Source organism: Cheilinus undulatus, linkage group 2 (genome assembly GCF_018320785.1).
Source record: "Cheilinus undulatus linkage group 2, ASM1832078v1, whole genome shotgun sequence".
Taxonomy (NCBI): Eukaryota; Metazoa; Chordata; class Actinopteri; order Labriformes; family Labridae; genus Cheilinus; species Cheilinus undulatus.
Window position 1 is genome coordinate 49,185,927 of NC_054866.1, and position 18,813 is coordinate 49,204,739.

Sequence of the window (18,813 nt, forward strand, 5' to 3'; positions counted from 1 at the left end):
AGCTGGATGATAATTTCAGTTTTGTTAGAAAGTGATACCAACAGAAATCTCATCATTAGGTTTAAACTGGTTATAAAACTATTTCAGTCTCACATTAAACTGAAAATGTTTATGAACTCACATTCATGTAGATAGCTAGTAAGGCACTGCTTGTTTGACCTGAAAATGATTTTTTTATTGTTATCAATTAAAAATGAAAATGAAAGGCCCACATATTACAACATGTAATTTGATAAAAGAGAGGGGAGACAGACATTGAATTTTAAATAACATGAACTCTTCATGTATAAGCCCCTCTTGTATAAGCTTTATACTGACAGAGTGAGACAGGTGTAAGGAAAACAGGTGAGCTCCAGACACACAGTCATGGAGAGTGAGTAACAGCTGGAGTAGGTGCTTCTCTACGTCCCCTTCAGCATAAAACTGGAAACAAAGAGTAAAAACTTTAGACAGCAGCAGGAGAGCAACAGGTGTCTGCTTTTACTGACAACCTGATGGGCTGCTTCTTCACTTTTAAACACAAAGACTGAATTTACAGTGCAGCTGATCAAACAAAAACATGAGAACCCACATACTCAACTCAGCTATCAGCTCTTCTGAGTCTGACTACACGTCACAGTTTTCTCTCAATGTTTCATACATTTGACTGTAAAGTCAGTGAATGACTTAAAGTCTTTTTAAAATTTTCTTACTTCAGCATGGTTAAAAACAGTACTTGGGGTGTCTGTAAGTGATTCTATACATCAACACATGTCCACAGTTGCTTTTTACCCACTGGCAGCGCTCATATTCTGTACAAAACCAGTGTAGTCCAGTGATTTCAGCGCTCAGCGCCCTCCAGTGTGAAAACACCCTTGGCATCAGTCATTTTTTGTTGCCATACTCTCAGTTGATAATAGTTAAACTTTTGATACAGTGCCATGCTGGTCAATACCACTTCTCTCTCTCTTACTCGCCAATCCAAATCAAGAAAGGCAGGAACTACCCTTATCAGCTTTGTCAACATCAATGGTGGAGGAAACATCGATCTGACCCATCTTTTCTAGAGTGTAAATCCTCAATCTACAGCTGCAGAATGTGCCTGGACAGGATTCCTTGGTCTCGTGTCATATTTCCCTGGTCACAAAATAAAATAAGCTATTAAAAACAGACCTTAGAGATTATAACAAGAGAAACACGAGTCAACTTTAGAAGTCTTGCAACAATAGAGGCTGGTAAGAAGTGCTCTAAAACAGAGGTTGTGGGCACAGGCCTGAACTATGAGAAATGCCTTCTTTAGATATGACAACACTGGAAACTCAAGCCACCGATGCACCATATCTTTGTCTTTATTCTTTCCCTGAGGCCAAGTTCATAAAAGAATCTAATCAATTAAACAGAAATAAAATAAGTCAGATCTTTCACCAGTGACTATTTCACAATAAAATGCACAATCTAATCATATTTGCAAAAAAAAAAAAAATTTGACCATGCCATCTCAGTAATTAAAACGTTTTGAAGACTTGTAAGACATGGAGTATTGACTGAAAGTTTTTATTTGTGAATGTAAGATAAATCTTGCTGATAAAAGTGAGACAGAAAGCTCAGACAGAGATTAAATGGTGCCCATCGCTCTTGGTTGAAAGTATAGATGATGTTGTGGAAAAAATGTTGGGCTTGGTGCCATGAAGACAAATCTTACAACGGGCTTTTGAAGTGCTGCACCACCCACTTCAGTGTACACTGTGAATGCTTTCTCACACACAGCATAAAGCAGAAGCGATAAAAGGAGCCCCTCCTCTCAAAGTAGAACAAGCAGGTCCCTCCCTGAACACAACAGTCTAAGTAGTTATAGCTTCCCTGTGTTTTCCCCTCCCTCCTACGCAAAATCAATCACTATCTCATCACCCACCACTCCCCTCAAACTTTCTCTCTGCTCTCAATCCCCACCCCCACTTTTGCTTCCACACTTCAAACCCAAACCTCTCTCCCTCCACACTGCTCCACTGCAGCCTGTGTATGCCTGGCTGAACAGTTAGAAAGCCTGTCCTGTCTGCAGGCCTGAGTCAGGCTGATGAGCTCTGGATGAAGCTGCTGTCCTCTGGCCTGATTTAAGGACTGGACATGGGTGGTCCACACTTAGAGGGACCTCCCATCACAACTACTGCTTAGCTGCACTGATACAGCTGGCTAAGAAAACCCTTCGTTAAAACCAGATCTACATTTTTAAAGGCAGTGAATCCCTTTGGACAAAGGCTATACGATTCTGTTTATCAGTTTATGACAGCAGTTCTAAACCTGTCAACACACATGTACAGTGTTATCAACACTCTTGACAGACACAACTAAGGCTGGGGTGCAAATCAGCATAATCCAAGCCATCGATCACTCTAGAGATAACAGTTGACTATGGTTATCAAAAATTTTATGCACTGTGCTTTCAAAGATAAATGCTGACATTTCAAGGACCAAAACTTCATCTTGAGGTTTTCAGTCAGGTTAAACCATGACTATTGAACACATAGCCAAATAAACTCCATTACAATGATTGCAATACATAAACAATAGTTCCGACCTTAAAAAAAATCCATTCATCAGACAGATGTGTAGGGGAGGAGAGAATCCATCAACAGGCAAACTCCTGTACACTGTCTAAACTGCACAAAAACACTGGCAATGTTTGGTGCAGAGAAGTTTTCTCTTTTTGTGGTTATTTAGGCTGTTTGCCTACGACTGATGACTGAAACAACAAATTACCTGATTTTGGTTTCCAGCACTTTTTTGACATTATGACGACCACATGGAGCTCAAAAGAACAGAGACTACCCACATGTATGGCAGCTCAAGTTCTGGAAGTGAACTTTCCCGTTCAAATCCTCTACTGACTTCTCAGAAAATCCTTACATTAGTATTTTTTATCCAGGAACCAAGCCAACCAGCATGAATACCCATGACTATGAAAGATTCGATTCGGTGTGAAAATGAGACTGGAAAACAGAGAAAGGCAAAGGTAAAAGGCAGTGTACACATTCTTTGGGAATGGAGGAAGACAGCTTTCCAATGAGTGTTTCACAAAGTGTGAATTGTATAGGATGGTGTGTATTGTTGACATCAACAGCTGACAACCGAGGTTTGCTGGGAAGGTACAAATTTACATGATAAATGCCAGTTCCAACATCCAGAATGCCACTGTGACACTCTAGGACTGTTGTTCTCAAACAGTGTGGCGAGGCACTAGTGGGCCTTGAGGCAAGTCAAGGTGTGCCGTGGGAATTTTACAACAAACACTATCGCTACAACTACACAACACCTGATAGAAACAAATTTAGGCCTTGTCTACACAGAGATGGAAAAGAAATATTTCCCTTTCGTTTTGAAAAAGTTTTCCATAAACACGGGATCGTTTTAGAAAATGTCTGCGTAAGCACTGAACCACTGAAAACGACTGAAAATGCTGTAGTATACATGCCAAGCCTGTAAGTGGCGCTGTAACACTGCCACAGAAATGCACCAAAAGAGAGAAGAAGATTACAGAAAACTGCCACAGACTTTCTCCTGGTTGTTCTCCACGGTGGATTTAAGGACATCCGGTGTATGCTGTTCTCGGTGGTGGTAAAGGGGCATCAGATTTTGTTGTAAAAGCCATAATAAGCTCAATAGCTTCGGCAGCACAAACACGACCATGTAATCCGCCATTGTTGTTTTGGTTCAATTCGTGCATGCGGCGTAGGTGGGCAACGCTATGTGTGATGCAATCGTTTCAGGAAAGATGCTGTTGGGATTGAAAATAACTGTTTCTTTTAAATCAAAGACAATGTCATAAAAACGAATGCCTTCTATAAAGCATCATTTCATACTCTGGTTGCTAATGGTAAGTTTACATTGAATGGTAATGACATTGTGGCTAATTACAGGTCTGCTATGGAGAAAATGAATGGGATTTTAACATCCAGAAACACACAGTTGAGCTCTGCAGTTGACATTTATATAAAAACGTGCAAAAGCTTGAAGCAGAAGCATTCTGGAGATCTTTGCTAAGATGGAAGCAAGGTTCTGCACTTTTTATTCCAGTGTTAACATAATGCTTTAGGAAATGGACAGGCAGAGCATTTTCTGTAAGATGCAAAAAAAAAATTAAAAATCTAGCTGTTTCTTCAGCTCCCCTTGTTTACTCTTGTCTGCCATCCTTATATCATCCATTAACTGTAACTGCCATGTTTAAACTATAATCCCTACCAATCAAAGTCAAGCACTAAACAGTTTGTGAAAATAATAATGTTTCTTAAGAGTTGACTCTATTGAAAGCTTAATATAAAATGAATACCAAACACAGATGTGATGTTACTTTCAGTGTGCTCTCTTCCTCAGTGAAAACTATCTCATCATATATTTGGCAAAATGTGAAACAGTTCATCTGAAAGCATATCATGAGCATGATAAAAGCCTGTGTGAATCACATATTTCATCCCTCTGCTTTAATGGTTTTCTGTCTGTGACTCTGTTGAGAAATACCTTGCATAACTGCACTCTTAGGAAGACACTAACAACACTCAGAGGTTAAGAGGGCCATGTAAACACACTTCAAACAGCAAAATAAATCATTACAGCACCAGGGGATTCATTTCGAGATGGTAGGAATTCACCTCAGTACTTCATCTTTTAATACTGCATATAAACTCAGGTCATGAATCATTTCCTTGAATCACTGAGCACATCACCCCCTCTATCACTGACCACTTCTACTAAACTTAGGTGAATATGCCCCGTGTCTAATGCAGAAATTCAGAATCCACATAAAGGCCAATTCAACAGCTGAATACATTTTCAGACTGAATCGATAAACAGGCTCTAAATGACTGCTAATAGTCTGCCAACATAAAACAGCCAAGGTTAAAAAACATTACTAGTGGTTGTCAGGAGGCAATTTCTCACGCTGTGCTGATTATGGAGAGTATCTTTTACCAGAATGGTCCCTAGAGAAGGTATTAGGGCACAAAACAAGTGTTCAATGAAACTGAACAGCACAGAGCAGACAGCAGTATTCAGGCTAACATTGTTGTGGTGCTCTTACAGTAGCTTGCTGCTGCTGCTGAATCAGGGTGATAATTAATAGCCTGTCCTCTCACTTTAGCAAACAGAAACAGCATCACACATACACACAAAATACACAACACACACACACACACACACAGCACCTATCTCTCAGTGTTTCCCAGATTTATAAATCCTGTGTAAACACCACGTACACTGTGACCTTGGAGTGACTGACTGCTCTAATGACCATCAGACCATTTACAACTGTGCTGGAAGTGACAAATACTGCAGGGAAGTACACACATAAGGTATTTATACTGTACTATTTCTGTCATCTAAACTAGCTATGTGTAAATAAAGCTGTTACCTTGGGTATTGACAGAAGTCTCTGTACACTAATACAGCTGTATTTGTATCTATTAATATTCATTTTTAAAAGAACAGGTATGTAGCATGTTAACCACAGCCCCTCACCACAGGATTCATAGCAAGAACTAGTCTGAAAGGCAATCCTTGGAATGGCACTTAAAATATAAATCTGAATGTGGTTGTCAAAGTTTTTGACACTTCAATACCTTTCATAATATCTTATTCCAATGACCATCCTCAAGTGTTGTTGATCAATCAAATCAATTTTATTGATTTATTCTATTTCTTGGAAATCTACATTTTTGAAAAAATTAAAAATTTGATTTTCTCTTGAACCTTGACCACCTCTCATTCAGGTTTTTTTGGATTACAGGCAACATGGCAGAAAACACTCGTCAGAATCAGAAAAGTTTGTATCATTTGGTAACCAGCTTGGTTTACTCTCATATAGTCAGAAACGGGGAAGAGAGCGGGGGAGACATGCGACAAAGGCCACAGGCTGGATTCGACCCGGGCTGGCCGCGTACATGGGTAGCACCTTATACCACTAAACCATCTGCGTGCCCATTTGTTTCATGATTTTAATAATTTTTTTCTTTTCAACTGAAAAAGAACCTACTCAAGCAGGCTTACTTTGGTCTTAACAATAGCATGTAACACAAGTAAACAATAATTCCTTTACATGTAAAAGAATAAACTGTAACCTTGTCTCAGAAAGTGCACAGTGATTGAGCATTTCTAAGTTATTATCTGCTGAAGAAATAGACTGAAAGTAATCCTGATATCTACCCATGATCTATGCAAGTAGAGAAGAATATTAATTATTTCTCTTTCTTTTTTCCTCTCTCCATTTATTTCACCTGTAGATGTTAGAATGATCAAGTAGGAAAATTGAAATTGGGTTTGTTTTGAAAAATCTGATATTTTATTTTAAGGTTGTATCCCCCATCCCTAAAACAAGCATTTATATAGTTTGAGTTTTACTAGAATTGTATCAAAGTTTAAAATTCTGGTATCATGATTCATACCTTCACCGACCACTTTATTAGGTACAATGCATCAAGGCATATAGACAGGATAAGACAATAAGATCAAGCTCAAACCAAGCATCACAATGAGGAAGAAAATGATTTAAGTGACTCTGAATGGTCATTGGTGCCAGACTGACTGGTTCTTCTTCACAAACTGCTGATCTACTGGGATTGCACAACCATCTCTAGGGTTTACTAAGAAAAAAAGAAAATATTACGTGAGCTGTAGAGGAGAATAATTCAGTCTAATAAAAAAAAGACAACACAAACTCAAAAAAACACTCATCAAATCTGAAGCATGCAGAAGAGCATCTCTGAACAGACAACAGGTTTAGACAACACCGAGTGACTCTCCTGTCAGACAGGAAACTGAGGCTATAATTCACACTGGCTCCCCAAATTTGACAATAAGAGATTGGACAAACTTTGCCTGGTTTGATGAGTCTCATTCTGCTGCCACATTTGAATGGTAGGGTCAGAATTTGGCGTAAACAACATGAAAGCCTGCCAGAGCAGCCACAACCATGCCATTTTCAAAATCCCTTTTCTTTTCCATTAGGATGCTTAGTTTTAACTTTAGCACATCATCTTAGTGATCATATGCCTTAATACATTAATTGTTTACATACAATGAGCAGTTGATGAAGTAGTCAGTGAGTGTATTTCACAGCATCATATCATGAGAGACAGAGAGAGGAAGAGAGCGCTTACATCTGCCTGTCATTATGTTAAATTAGGTGGTTAAGACAGAGAACTGAGTGTCACACTCACTGAAGTTCCCATGACATAAACTGCATCGACCAGCTGACTGCCAGCTGATGTTTCTATCATGAGGTCTCAAAGGTAATGACGCTGACTGAGCACATACATGTAGGAGTTGATCCAGTCAAAACGATTACAGACAGCTGTAAAATGTATTCCTGATGATCTGTAATCTTGTTTTTACAGTCTGTATTATAAAAGATACAAGACTATCAACAAATATTCAGTAGAAACCCTTTAATATATTTAATGTTTACAATTAAAGGCGATGATGTGACTGAATGTCTGCATACACTGACACTACCTATTTACGTGTGTTTAGATTCTTTATACTGTTGTTTTAATCTTAATTTACTCTGAGACTTTCTTGATAGTGTTAAGCGAAATTACTGTCGGTATCAATTTCTTTTTTACATGTGTGATAGAGTTTATTGACAGTGTATTCATTCTTCTGCTGCTTTACTCACTTGCCCGCTGGCTGCCGCAACATCACACTATCACAGATGGACAATAAAGTGCATCTGTCCATCTGTGAGCCCAGGGTATCATCCAGATATGAGAAGTAACAACTGATCTGGAAGTTAAGTCCTAAAATATCTTTATCAATTAATCTATAATAAATTTCAGACATTCAGGCTAAAATGGCAGACAATGTTGTTTTCAGCAGATCAGTAATTGAGTCTCTGTGTCTTCATGTCATATTGAAGTGATCATGTTTGGGTTTAGGATCTGTAAAACATGATATTTAAAGACAATCTATATCTTGATTAAATGAGTCACACATTTTTATGATGAGTTATAAAATTAACACTCTTTAACCATGATAAGGCTGTGAGAAACATGCATTTCTACACATAAACAAAGGCCACAATTTCTAAAAGACCAGAGAAAAATATGGATAAATGGGGAGTTTGATTGAACATTTTCAGATAAAACGTTTGATGAAAAAAGAAACTTTCACAATAATCTTAAGAACTGTAATGGCATTATTAAGTGTTCAAATACAGATTCAATCTTTATAAGTGCTGCAAGATTAATCTAAGTTTTGATATGAGGCTGTTTAATTATATCAGCATAAAAGGCTGCAGTTATTTTCTTTTAAGTACTACTTGAAAGGTTATCAAAGTTGCAGAAAGGCCTTTAAGTTTACTACAGTGCCATTATCGTGCTTTGTAGAAGTACCCTTCTTATCAAGTAATTTTCAAAGCAGTGCTTTGAGAACTCATGGTTTTGTATTTTTTTATTCCACTTAATATTTGTGTGTTTGGAGTTGAAAAATACAAACTATCATTCTCTGCATTTTCTTTAATAACCAAACAAGTGGACTCCTACCATTTATGTATTATAAGGTATAGGCAATTGCAAATTGCAATATTGTCCAGTATAAATTGCACATTATTACCAAGTTTTGCAGCTCTATTCTGTATAGGTGTGTACCAAAATATGAGTGCCAATTAAGTAGTATCAGGGCATCCCTATATCATTTAAATAGCTCTTTCACAAACAAGTGGTTTATTTTCTGCCATATTTTCATGTATATTTTGACATTATGCAGATAAAATGGCCTGTGTGACTTTTGGCATTAGATCCACATAGGTCTTCTTCTGTATATCTTCTCGATTCTGGTAAAAAAAAAATCAAGACATGATTTTTCATCCACATCACTCGACTATATAATGCACTGTATAATACTGTTACTCTGGTTGTTGAGGTACATTTCTACTAATATGTCAAATTCCCTGTTGGATGTAAAATCCAGGAACAGGGAAGAACCGCCTTCTCTTCACAGAGAATGCAGTTTTTCTTCTTGTTAAATTACATAAAATGCATAACACAAACTTCCTGTGAATAAAATCACATGCTGCTAGCTTCCTACTGAGTTTAAACGGGAGGTCACAAGGTAACAGATCAAACCTCCTCCTCCCACTCCTCTCCATGTGTCACCAACACTTGTGCAGAGACAGATGACTGGGAGTGGAGCAGCTGTGTGGCTGTAGCCGTCACTGACACGTTTAAATGGTCAGAGTGAGGAAGAGGAGGGAGGAAGGCTATAACAGACAACCACTGTCTCTATCACTCTATGTCTGCCTCCATTCACACACGCGGAACAATAAAGTTATTATGATGTTTTTCTCTGACTCACAGTTAATCCCCGCTGTGAGATTTTAACAACAGAGTTTTGTTGATGTGGCCCAGATTAACTTTCAGCGCTGTTCAGCCCGATCACAAGTTGTAACTTACACCTCTGAACTTAATTTACGGAGCAAGAACAAGGAGTTTAAAGACACTTCAGCGATAGAAACGTCAAATAAACTCTGCGGTACTCACTCTCAGTCCCTGGTACTTGTTCAGCCTGCAGCAACTCTCTATCCACCTGATCTCATGTCGGAAACGCAGCTGAGGACGACGGGAGAAAAAGCACAGACTCCCTGCAGCTACAAAGTAGTTTCCGCGAACAAAATCAACAAAGTGAAACCGTCGGAAGCGTCTCTGTATCCTCATAAACACTGAACCGGACACGTTGGCTGAAAGCGAGACGGTGAAGTTATAAAAAGTCACCCAGAAAAGTCAAAGTGTTGTGGCTTTGGGCTGTAAATACAAAGTGTGTCGCATTCCTATGGTTTCAGCAAACCGCGGCCCAGTTTCATGACGTCACCGGGAGAGAGAGCGAGAGAGAGAGAGGAGAGTTTGGACGTCCAGACATCCAGACACACTGATGTTGAATATAATAAAAAAAACCGTCAATTTCACCGCCATTTCTCACGGTGAAACGTCATCGATCTGACGCCACATAGGTGAACAAATATTGTAACCTGTTCGGTGCTGTTACGTCATGTGGTTTTGACTGATATGCCTTTTTTTGTAAGCTTTTTCTTGGCTACTTCATATTAGTTAATTATTTTCAAAATAAAAACACAGCTGCGAGAAAATAATATTCTGTGGTATCTATTTAAATTGTTTATGCTGTATGGCACAATAAAAATAACAAATAGAAGAGGGTGGGGTGATATGGACCAAAAATCGTATCTTAATATTTTTTAGCTGAATGGAGAGCCACACTATACACCAAACAGTATATCACATTTTTTTTCAGAGAAATAACAAATATAAAATATCCATTTTCTGCCAAATCCACGTGGAGCAAATATGACACATGCACTTTTATAAACAGCTGCAGATTTTTAACATGGACATGAAAAATGACTAAACTAATTGTGGTCAACAACATCACTATTAGTGTAAAACAATCACTGAACTAAGTATGAGGTATCATCAATGTAAACTTCTTCAGTGCAATATTGCCTTACCCTATTAGAACTATAATGATATAGCTCGCAAGGTAATTACAGTTCACCAAAACTAACTAAATAACTAACAATGAAAACTCATTTTAGTTAACTGAAACTAAATTAAAACTAAGCTTTCAAAAGAAAATGAAAACCAACTAAAATTAAATTCTGTGCTTAGAAAAACAACTAAAATAAAATTAAAGACAAAATCTCCTTAGTTTTAGTCTTTGTATGCAGCATAATGACTGATATGTATGCCCAAGCCTGGAAAGAGTGAAATCCCCTGATTTGATTGGAGAAGAATTTACACAAAAGTAATTTTTGGTCAAAGTTTTATACAAACATCAAAATTTAATGAATGAAATGCAAAGGGACAAGCCCTTTTGGGTCTTGGTCCTGACAGGTATCCGATGTTTCAGAAAAAAACTAAAACTAACACTTAAACTAATAAAAACTAAACTAAAATAAAGCATTTTTGCTAAACTAAACTGGTAACCCAGCAGGAAAAAACTAATTAAAACTTAACTAAAATATAAAACAAAAATGGGGGGGGGTAAATAAAAAACCCAAAACTATTATATCCTTGATAGCGTGTTTGCAGATGGCGTCTCGTCACCTACAGAATTCTAGATGGGGGGCAGGAAGGGATTTTGTAAGGAAGTGCTATCAAGATGTCAAAGTTTATGCTGTTCCAAACAGTCAAAAGAAGATAAAGCTTTCTATCTGAGGTTGTTGACCAGCCAATACACTACCAACAATCCCCAACTGGTTTATCACTTCCTGCCCCCACCTGACTTAAAGACACCAGGATCACACAAGTTCAAACAAACTATATCTTAAAAACCCAATCTATTTCCCAGGACTAAATAATCTAGCTTTTGGCTGGGGCTCACGACTTACTGGTTCACTACTTATTTCACTACTATATGTGCAGAGTTACAGCTGATCCAATACGGCAAAAAAATTATCTCATGTAAAGCAAGAGGCACTTAAATGTAATGTACTTATGATGAAGCACTTTAAAATGTGTTGTTTGTTGTATGTCAGTAGAGGCGGTTTATTTCTATTCCAGTGTGATTGGATTATAGTATCTTCCTAATGTTGTATCAGGAGTCAGCCTTTTTATTGTTTTGTTTTCTGATATGATCATGTGATACACTTGGCATATCAGACTCTGAGAGCATGGCTTAAATTAAAGCTATGTGTGGATGTCTCATCAGGGCATGCTGCTGTGAAATATCATGTCTGCCTGCTAATATAAGCACATCCATCATTAAGAAGTTACAGAGGCATGCAGATGTTTAGTCAAGGTGAAAAATCATGATACATGCAAACAGTCAGGGCGAGGTGATGTCTCAGCTTTGTTGTTCAAAACTCCTATCAGAAACTTCGGATTTGTGGCTGAATCAGTGCTTCTTCTGCTGATTTTGACCTTTAAATTTTAAGAATTGGTTTCAACAAGGAATCTCATCCCACTGTCTAGATCAGTCAAATACACTTCTTCTACTAGTTGGAAAGTATAAACAATATTTATGAAAGACTAAAGGCTGTTTAATTTGCTCGATAATATTGACACCTCTGCAACAGCAGTTCAGGCTTTCTCTCACTCTATACATATAAATTTAAAGTTATCGTTATGCACATTATTGTCTATCAGTCAAAAAAATCCTCATGGGAAAGTTAATTAAGCTTAAACCTTTTCCTTGATTTACTACAAGTAGCCTCATTAAAAAGGCTGTCACTACTAACACTACACCAAACCAATAAAGTAGGGATGTACAGATGCACTAGTTTACAACAAATCTTTTTTTTTAACTCTTCTGAGTCACCCCATTGTCCTTCCCTCTCCATCAATTTACCATCAGAGCTAACCATAAAACTTATCTGATCTGTCAAGTTCCTCATTGAATCATGTCCAATGAGAACTTTTCACCCTGTGTCTAAGTGTCTATTATCTTCTGTCTGACAGATTATGAAGTGTCAGAGTCAATAAGGAAAAGGCCTGCTGACATTCCTGTGAGAGTAAAAATACAGCAAGAACAGGTCCCCTCAACGTATCAACCAGAAACACAAACCTGCCAATCCCAAGGCTCAGTTCAAACAAAGCATGCAGTGTTGCAGCCAATGAGGGCCAACTTCCAGAAGCAGGTTGTGGAATGTGGAAAGGTCAATGATAAAGACGGCAGTGAGCACACACAACTTAACTGACACATATTTCAGCATACAGAGAGGAGCAGTTAGTCTGAGCCTTCACAGGACCTCCAGACCTTTGATCGCTCTGTGCTTGCAGACGATATGGTGGACAAAAATCAACCCAAGTTCACTGCAACAAGTTTGAAGTGACAAGTTCATGAGCAGCATACAAGTTCACAGTAAATGGTGTAAAAGGTCAGCGGAGGAGATGGGGCATTAACAAAGCACATGCATGTCTGGTTTCTTGGACTCAATGAGTTCAAGCAGCGCAGAGCTTAAAATCAACAAAACATGAGCAAACAGCAAAGAGAAAAGCTAATATGACCTGTTAATGTAGATATATTTGCATTCAACAGAGTCAGAAAAAGGAACAAGAATAAAACAGAGCAGAGTTCATATTTTTTATGGATTATTTTGTGCCAATGTCATTAAAGTCCAAGCCCTGCATCCTTTTTCTTATTACACTGAGAGTGATCTACTAATCACTCAGATTGATATTAAATGTATTCTATAAGTAACACTTTAGCCAAGAACATTTATAGCACCTATACACACCCCATTCAGGAATGTGAGTTTAGCCGGCTAAACAATCAAATTTAGATCCCTTTGTAGTCAGCACTAGAATTACAAGTCATTATAACTAATTATCATTTTATTATTAGGTCAGGGCTACAATCCCAGTCAAACATTGTCCAAACTGTAGTGCAGCTTCCCGTCACTGATAGCCACTGTAGTTGTTCTTAATGACGACTGCCTTGCTGCCACAATGCCTGTTAATCAGACATAAACACTTTCAATTGTCAGGAATGAGGATGAGCAAAGAAAGACTTCAGCTCTCATAGGCCTGCCTAAACCTCAACAGACTTATTGAAGTGATATTTACAGCTGATATAGATCAATATTTAAAGCCAAAAAGTCAGTTATAAATTTTGGTAGAAATTTTCCTCTGGGCTGATATGGATAATTGATATTTTTAGCTTTTATCCGTGAAACAATAAGCCGATAATATTTCCGTCCATTCATTTTTTTATACCACTTATCCCTTAGGGGGTTGCGTGGGGTGCAGCCTATCACAGCTGTTATTGGGTGAGAGGCGGGGTATATGCTGGACTGGTCAATCACAGGGCTAAAAACATACACTCTTAAGAATATTCCTGCTCTTTACTTAATAAAATCAATGAAAAAATATTACACTCAAAAGTATTGAGGTTAACTGACCAGGGTGATCTAAGTCGAACAAAAGCTATTTGATCAATTAATCGAATTGAAGCTGTCAGCCCTAGTTCCCAAAAAAACTGCACCGTTTGGATCAGAACCATTGGAGAATAAAATCACTTACTCACTTCCTCCCCACTTACTCAATTTTTTTTAGTAGAATAGTAAAGTCACTAATAATATTGAGTAGAACTGTCGAACATTTTTTGTTCATAAAACTGGTAACTTTTCATAGTGTATACTCAAATATATCAATGAAACACACAGAAATTATTAAAGACATTTAAACAATTTAATCTGTCGGTCAAGTCATCATTTCTTTTAATTAAATTACCTTATTTAAAATATGTAGATTTCACTCAAAGATTCATGTTTGAGTTTAACTCAGGAATATTGATCATTTTAACCCAAATACTCAGAATAATGATGTCCATTGATTTTATTAAGTAAGAATAACTTAATATAACTGTTACATTAACTCAGTCCTTGAATTATTTTTTAGAGTGTAGAGACAGACAACAAGGCATGCTCTCATTCACACCTACGGCCAATTTAGAGTGATCAATCAACCTAAGAGCATGTCTTTGGTGGTGGGAGGAAGTCGGAGAGAACCCACGCATGCATGGAGAGAACATGCAAACTCCACACAGAAAGGCCCTGACCAGGAAGCGAACCAGGGACCTTCTTGCTGTGAGGCAACAGCAACCCCTGCGCTGCTGTGCAGCCCTTGATAATATTTTTCACCCATAAAAAAGTCCACATGGCCAGAGTCTCTGTTTATTTAATATCTTAGAGCACTGATCATCAACATCAGGCCCCACCCGGCCCCTAGAAGCTTGATTAAATTCAGACAAAAGTGCCAAGGAAAAAATATATTGCTGTATTTACGGTATCTTTTCTTTCTTTTTCTTTCATAATCCTTCAGATATTAAAGTTGCTCCAAAAGCGATTTAATTCTTTTTTTTTTTTTTTTTTTTTTTGAAGATTGGCTCAATGTTTGATCAGTTGTACAAAAATCCAACTATTATTATCCATCATGAGCAAATAAGATGCATGACAAACTTGGTCATAAGTCCATTCTTGATTAGAACAGATTTCTGCATAAATTTAACAAATCAGTTTCCACTGCCTGGGAATTCAAACAAAGTATCTTTTGTCTTCCTGTTTGTTTTTTCACCAATGGGGCTGCAGCATATTCACATCAAACTACATGGCATCCCCAGAAATATGGGGCTGAAATATCTCAAATGCCCCCTTGTGGCTTGCTGCAGTATAGCGATTTAACTGTGTTATAGGGACTGTTCACTGCTAAAGGCTAAAAATAAGGTATATTTCAAAGAAAATACAATTATTTAGACAGAAATGTTTCTTTTATTTAGTTCAATTGGCACACAGAGTGTCTGCATAGGCATTAGTTGGCCCTTGAACAAATGTAGTTGATGACCCCTATCTTAGAAGTTATTGTGATCAGCTGCTTCTGAAAGTTAGATTATCTCTCCTTATCATCGCAGTGCAAACCAGGGGGATAAATGCTTTATTCTCCCTGAATGTTTGAGGCTGTTTTAAGACTGCAGGGGTCGGTATTAATGTTGACCCATGCACAAATTTAATTACTGTGTTAAACAAGTAACAAGGTAAGCAGAGATTCACACACAGAGGATTTCAGGTAACGCTTCAACCTCCAACAGGATTTATCAAGATAATTTATCTAGTAAATCAGCTGCCAACTGTAACATGATTACACAGATCCTGTTAGGCACCATGTCTAGACAAGTCAAACCCTAAGAGATTAATCTGAATGTACTCGACATCTTTGAGGGTATTCATACTTTCAAAACATGAAAATAAAGACTAGCTGATAAAGGCAGAGTCATGCCCACAATCAGGTGACAAATATCACATCTCTGTGCTGCACTCTCCTTCATAACATGTTGGTGCCCAACATAACTGTCATGTTAAAGATGAAAGCACGCTGTAAAACACAGGATTCAGGATAGCACCAGCTATCAGCTTTATTATCACCATTACATGGTGATGGCATGTTGTCAAAACACAAAGAGTGGGGTGACGTTTTAGTGAAGACGTCAAACATCACATCAGTCTTCTCTGTCATTAGTGAGCCGAGTCATAGCTGCATCAACTCTTGGTCTGACATTTTCTGTCTGCCACATACAACAGAGCAGTGAACCTTATTCAGACCATTAAAGAGCACAGGCAAGACACTGATCAGATGCTTGTAAATACTCTCACAACAGATGAGAAATGCAGGCAGACAAAGTGATTGGTAAACATCATCTTTCACTGTCAGCAGTCAGAGCTGTTGTTCAAGTACAAGTGTGGGCTAGAAACTAAAGTATTCAAAGATTGTGAAGCAACATGCCAAATAGCACTTCAGTTTCATTTTGTGGCTTTCTGGGGAACTCTATATTTAATAAGTGAATTAAGAGAATTAATAACAGTTCTTGGTGTAGTTGTATCAATCGTAAAATTTAGTCAAAGCACTGAGAAGGTCATTGATGGGAAAACATTAGCAGGAGCCCCATACTCATCTACACACCAACAGCACTGCAGCAAAACTCCTGACTGTGTCATCCAGACTATTCCAGTGTTAAAGGGGTACAAACAAGAAAAACAAAACAGTTGCTTTTCCCTCCTCTTGTTTCACTTCCCACTATTACATACTGCCATTCACTAGCATTGCAACACCATTACAGCTGAAGTGTAACGCGGTTCCATCCAGAACTGTCTTTGCATTGTGAGCCAATGTTTGTTAAACCTCCGTATCGCTGTGAACATGCAGGCCTGAGCTTGATTTTTCTGTGGAGAATAAAACAACTGCACACGCAAATACAAGAGCAAAACTCAATACTGTTTCTGTTGTGTATGAAGACAAAGATAGAGGTGAACTGCACCAACTTCATGTTTTATAATACAGTATGAAGAGTGCCCTTTCTCATGTGCTGCTGCAGCTGGTAAAGAACATGGTAGGTGAAGGTCCCCTGTCCCAAACTGAAGTCTGGACACCTCAAAGAAAGGCACCACATTTTTCCAGGAGGGTGCGAGGCTTTACCTACTCTGAGGTTGTCAAATTTGGACTAACTAAAGCCAAATTAGTGACAAATTAATGACAAATAAAAAGTTGTTTTTAACGCACAAGTGTATGCAGGCCTGTCTTATTTGGATTTTATCACTGAGAACCCTCAAAGTTGACATTATGTTTGACAGCTACACATCTTCTTTCTTATGAGAAAAAAAACAAAGCTTAAGAGTAGAGAAACATCTTTGCAAGGAAATAACAAAATTAAGCAGTTTAACTTCATCTATGAACATAGCACCGGTTGTGTTCATTCAAGCTATGATCACGCAGGGATCGAAGGAACAAATGTCACCACCCTGTCCTACTCACTCATGGTTTATTATCCACAATATCCTGCTGTCCTGCTTAAGTCAGTCCACTTGGACTTCATGAAGAAAAAAAATATACCTGGAGGCTGGCATGAACAGGTCCAGGTGAAATGTGAGTGAAAAATGTGTTTCCACATGCAACTCACCCAAAACATTCAGATGTTTTTTGCAAGGTGAAAAGTAGGGCTGGGAAATTAATCGAAAATTAGATGAAATCACAATATGACCTGTCACAATTTTCAAATCACAGAAGGTGCAATATTTCTTTGACCTGAAATTTGTGTCAAAATAGCAGTTTTAAACTTTTTTTGCAGTAGAAATGCTATGCATGATGTATCATGCAATCATTCAAGTGCCAATTTTTTAGAATAGTCTACAAAAAAAATCCTCCCTTCATTTTTGTACTTTTTTCTTATTAAATATGAGCGTGACATAAACCCTTCAATGCAACAAAATTATATCCTATATGCAAGACCAGTCAAAATAATCAGAATTAGATATTTTTAAAGAATTGTTCAGTCCTTGTTTGGGAATAAAAGAGAGTTAAGGAATAATCACATATCAAATTGCAATAGCAATATTGGAGAAAAAAAATTGCAATTTGATTAATTTTCAAAATCGTTCAGCCCAAGTAAAAAGCACTTAGAAAGCCTAAATAGGATGCTCAGTACTGAAACAATCAACAACATTGGATTTTTTACTGAAAATGAATGCTGCCTGTGCTAAAAGGCGCTGTCTGAGGACACTGCCCTTTTCAACTAAAAGTGCTGTGAGCACAGCAACAAAATTACAGAATCATTTCAAAGAACACTGCATATTTTGACTGATTATTTAGAATTTCTCATTGCAGATCTATGCAGAAACAAAGGTCTAGGAAGACGCACATTTCTCCCTGATTTCTTTTTGTTAATTTTAGTCATGATAATGGTACTTAATTTTTCACCAATTGATAAATAACTTGAAGATACAAAACAAAAAGCAAGTTTAGCATGTGACTGACACTTTAAACTTAAGAGAAATCAAAGCAAATGTGGCCTCCCGTAAAGATATGTCAAAAAAAAAGTTATGGAAAAGCTTTAATCTGTCTTGTACCTTGAGAAAGAAACAATTGGCCTGTGTGAAAATGGACAGCCAAAACACTTGACTTACATATTTAAAAAAAGAAAACATTTAAACATGAAGAAGAAAATGCACATCAATCAAAATGCATAAAGAGCTCCTGATTACTGCATACTCAGGTTAGGCAGTCTGGAAAACAAAACGTAAAAAAAAAAAAAAAATACTCATTTCTTGCAAGGCTGCAAATTGAGATGTTTTCTGCATGTGAAAAGCACTAAGAAAAGTCTGAAGGCAAGACAGACTGCTAATGTATGACCAGCATAACATTAGAGCTAATCTTTAGCTAAAAACCAAATTCTTTACATTTTTTCTTTGCAGATATGCTTCATACAATCCTGACCTAAAACCAAGGCTCTGAGGCTAAAACTGAGTCTCAAATACTGGCTGTTGTTATGATACTGAATATTTCTTTTATT

The 18,813-nt window shown here is 37.6% G+C and overlaps 1 protein-coding gene across 2 annotated transcripts in view; it reads right to left on the reverse strand.

Annotated features, from left to right (window-relative positions):
- The window catches only part of pak4 (p21 protein (Cdc42/Rac)-activated kinase 4), a 52,284-nt gene that overhangs the window by 28,510 nt on the left and 4,961 nt on the right, over positions 1–18,813 (reverse strand). Inside the window, exon 1 of one of the 2 annotated variants that reach the window (XM_041800911.1) lies at positions 9,504–9,758. The exons of the other annotated variant lie outside the window; for it this stretch is intronic. The gene's annotated coding sequence lies outside the window, so the exon portion shown is untranslated. Of the gene's footprint in view, positions 1–9,503; positions 9,759–18,813 lie in introns of those variants that run through there. 2 annotated transcript variants of the gene reach the window in all.